Here is a 4,453-nt window from a genome sequence, read left to right as displayed (position 1 = left end):
TGTCATCCATAACCTCAAGACAGAAATTTAAAAAATAAACAGTTTCAAAGGGAGAACTGATGGATGTCATTACAGCTGCAACTAAGGTGGAATTAGTGCCAAGACTGAGAGCGAAGGTCGACCGCTCAATCCGGTTATTAAATCCATCAGAGCAAACAGGTTCACAGTACAACTTCATATGATGTTTTATGTTATATGCTGACATTGTGTCTTAAACACAGATGTACGTACAATAACACCAGTGGCGGCTCCTGAAAAATCTCTCGTGGGGGCAATTGTTGCGATGATGGCTGAGATGACCCGTTCAATGGATCAAAGTCACTTTACAATGTTACATTGCTTTGTATAATTTGGTTTTCCTAGTTAATATCTTGAATACAATTATTTTGGTTCTATGATGAAACACTTCCACTGTGGTCATCAACACAGACACTGTCATTTACTAGTTTGCCTCATTTCTACTTTCTGCTTTACAATTAATCACAAAAATCCCACTGTCTCCATCATGGCATAACCTATATACAGTCATCATTAGAGCTGTGTCGATAAAATCGATTCTCCTATTCATTTTATTTTGTAAAGATCGATTCGTACGTGCTGACGTACGAACACGCGTCATCGAATTCACGCATGCGCGCGTGGTGTGAAGCTACCAAAGAACATTGTCGGACAGTAAGCAACACTTAGTTAACGTTAAAAATAAAGTGCAAACTTGGGCATTACTAAATTACGTCGGACAGTAAGCACTGCAATACAGTGATATTCAGCTGCCAATGTCCAATCAATACAACTATTTACAATTCAACATTTACAGAGAATAACAGGCCGTTTCTAAGTGCTGCTCAAACACCGCGTCTAGCGACGCTACTAAACCGACCAGTCAATCGTTGCCTCCGAGGCCAACTCTCTCTCTCTCTCCGAGGCTAACTCAAACATCCACAGAATCTGACACAGTCAACATGGCGGCCTAGAATATGGCGGTTCTTACTCACCTCATCGTTGTGACGACACACAGCTATCATGTAGCTCTCATCCAACCGTGTGCCGATGCTAACTCTCCCAAAAGACCAAAGTTTCAGGCAGCTGTCCATATGCATCTTCGGTGTTTCATGTTTTCTCTCCTTCTCAGAGAGATGGTGCCTGTCGGTGTCTGTGTTTCCATCCGGGTGAATCAGAGGGCAGGTGTAGCAGAACAGCGCGTTAGCTAGTTAGCATCCTGCTAGCCACGTTTCTCGCTCACACCAGCTCCGTGAAAATCCGCGGCTGTAGGTTTTCCTGCTTGATATTTAAACTTGCTCTGGGTGGTCCTAATTCTTTGATAGGCAATTTATCCTGGCTGCTCCGACGACAGAATGGTAATTCCCGCAATGACACGATGGAGTTGCTCCCTTGAGTTACGATGCTAGGCGTGTTGATCTTGAACGTGAACGCGATGCGTATGCGCGCTGTCGGAGAGGCGCACGTGACTTCATCAGTGCGCATGACGAAAGCACGCTGGGGCACGCCCTCCCGTAAGACATAGAAATGCATGGCAGTTTAAAACTGAACATGTAAGTCTATGGGAGCGCCTGGTGCGATTTTAAATCTGACTGAAACCGCCCCGAGGGGCTGCTGATTGGACAATGATGTACCGGCTGCTGATTGGACAATGATGTACCGGCTGCTGATTGGACAATGACGTTCAGGCTGCTGATTGGACAATTCTATATTCAAATTTGGAACGGCAAAACAAATGCTTATGTTTTTCGTGTAGGTGGAGGAGGGCGGGGCCCTATCGCCCTCTGTTAGCCAGCCGCCCCTGAGTAACACACAAGGATCTCAAACTCACTCTCTGGCTGAAAATGAAAACACAAACTGTAAAAATCCACACAACTAAATGTTCACTGTATCTTGTGCCAGCAGGCCCTGAGTCAACCTCAGCGATGGAGGTGGATGAGCTGAAGCTCTCAGCGGTGCACACTGTATACACACAGTACAGCAGGACACACAGGTTTGATTTATATTTGACTGAAAACTGGGTCATCCCCTGCAGCTGCTTCTTATCAGACCACAGAGTCTAAAGCTCCACTGTCAGGACAAGAACCACATCCACCACAACCGCAGACTGTAACAAGACTAAAATCTATGGCCACACTGATCTGGGAACAGAGCAGTCCAACCCAAGTGACAAATCTCTAAAATAGAATATCAATGGATCCGTTTTACTTAACGTTGGACGGTTCCATTCTTACACAGCACAATGATTAAAAGGTGGAATGATTTTCCACACATGAACGAAGGTGAAAGGAAAAGCGGGACAAAGATGCACAGCGTACTGTACCAATCACAAAGGAAGTCAAAAAGTTTCATGTCACATTCTCATTAACTTTTACTAACTGAAAACTTCACTGAGCCTTAGCCATGCTGGACGTCTCTATTAGAAAACAAATCCAGTCCAAACTGTCCAACAGGAACGAGTCTCATCAGTCTCAGCTGGTTAGTCTCTCCTCTACTGTACTGATGCTATCTCAGACAGAAACAGGTTCCAGACTCCAGAGGTTGTGTTTCTGAGAAACCAGTCAAAAAAAGACTGAAACAGACTGGAAAACAGTTGGTGGAAAAGGAATGTTATAGGGAATTTGGAGTTAATGACTGAAACTTGGAGCAACAACAGCGTGATCCCTGAACAGTTTAAAAAACAATGTCTGTTTTCAGTTTATGTTCCTCTGAATGTTCACACTCAGCCTGAGCTGAATCCAGGCAATAAGCTGCAGATGTAATGAAGTTAAGGCAGTTTACTGTGTGTTCTGGCAGCTTTAAACTGATCATTAGAACAGTGGTCATTACCATTGTTCAGTCTCCTGGTTCACAGTTTGCTCCTCTGTGGCTTTTCAAAAAATCAGAACATCCCAACAACTACAGGCCTGTCATGAAACCTTCCACCAAGGATGGATGTAAATGATTTTCATGACCTCCGGATTTTTGAATGCACTGTTAATCATGTTAATAATAATAAGATGAAATGTGTGAAATGCTCCTTTTCATCTGAGCCCACTGCAGATCAGACGTGTGTGTTTCACTCACAGTAACAGTCCATTAGTTTTGCTGTGTCAGCCCCTGAGCCTCCTTTGCACCATCAGCTGGACTCTGTGTGGATTTCAGCTGAGGCAGTCTCACATTCTTCTCTATACAACTGAAACAGTTTCCAGGCTCCACTGACAATCTGTTCAGGATCAAGATCCCACAAACAATAAAAAGGATTCTGAACTTTAACAAGATCAACATGGTTTAAGAGTTCTTCTGAACTTTGATGTGAAATTATTGTTTGTCAGCCCAACAGAAAAAGACAAATAACCAAAGCGGCACACCTCCTGCCTGGGAGCCTCCTGGCTTCACTCTGGTTCACGGAGCTCGGGTTCCCGGGTCTGCTGGTGGAACACCTTGGTGCAGTTTTGCAGTGGTGGTCAATCAGTTTTACAGGCCACCAGAAGACTGGTGAAACAGCTGTAACACAATGAAACAAAAAGTGGGCAAAGTCATGAACAAATCTTTGAGGCATCAGGACCAACAACAATCAGAAAGTGTCAGAGAGCTGTATCAGTACATAACTTCAGTTCTGATCTCGTGTCCCAGGAGTCGGCTGCTCTGTGGGCCTGAAAATGCAGAAAACTGAAGGACCGCCATTGAGCAGTTCTCTCTGGGATGAAGGGAGTGCCGTCTCGTTAAATGGTGTCCAGTGCCCTCAGTGCTTTCAAGGTGCAAACTGGGGAACAGCCCTGAGAGATTATACAGTGGTGGTTTAGCTACTGTTTGTCAAAGTACACAGCCGCTCCAGAATTTAGAACAGAAACAGATTTAGTGTTGCACAGTAGCCAGGATTTTACAAAGGCTGTAAATCCAAGTCCCCCGATGCAACTTTCCCCCTTAGAAATGTATGACCAGACATTAGAAATAAAATGTTCATCTGTATTAACATAAACCAAGTCTGTTAGCCTGGAGCATATGTTAGCAATTATCTTTCTCTGTAAAGGTTTCACCGCACCAAACTGCATTAAAAAAAACAGACGTTTATCATCGGCTTTGTCCCCAGTTAAGCTGCACACATGACGGAGTATTTCACTACATTTTGTTGAATCATTATGACCCCTGTGTCAATTCGGCATACATCAAGCAAACCAAACACTGTCGATTTAAGGTGTAATTTATACCAACAGTTCTTCAGCCTCTTAACTATTGTTACTCTTAACCAATATGGTCGGTAGCAGTGAGAACCGAGAATCTCACTCCAAGTTGAAATAATTGACCTAATTATAATACTATTTTATTAAAAGACACTAATTCTGTTCTGAAGATTTGCGCACTTTGTAATACACGTCCTATTTAAAGTGGCCTTGTTTTCGAATGAAGTCTGGTGTGTAGGCTGTCTGTGGTTGTCTGGGATTCTTGGAGATGAACAACAGGAAAACGTAGGAGC

Source organism: Toxotes jaculatrix, chromosome 8 (assembly GCF_017976425.1).
Source record: "Toxotes jaculatrix isolate fToxJac2 chromosome 8, fToxJac2.pri, whole genome shotgun sequence".
Lineage (NCBI taxonomy): Eukaryota > Metazoa > Chordata > Actinopteri > Toxotidae > Toxotes > Toxotes jaculatrix.
This window is presented reverse-complemented; position numbering follows the sequence as displayed.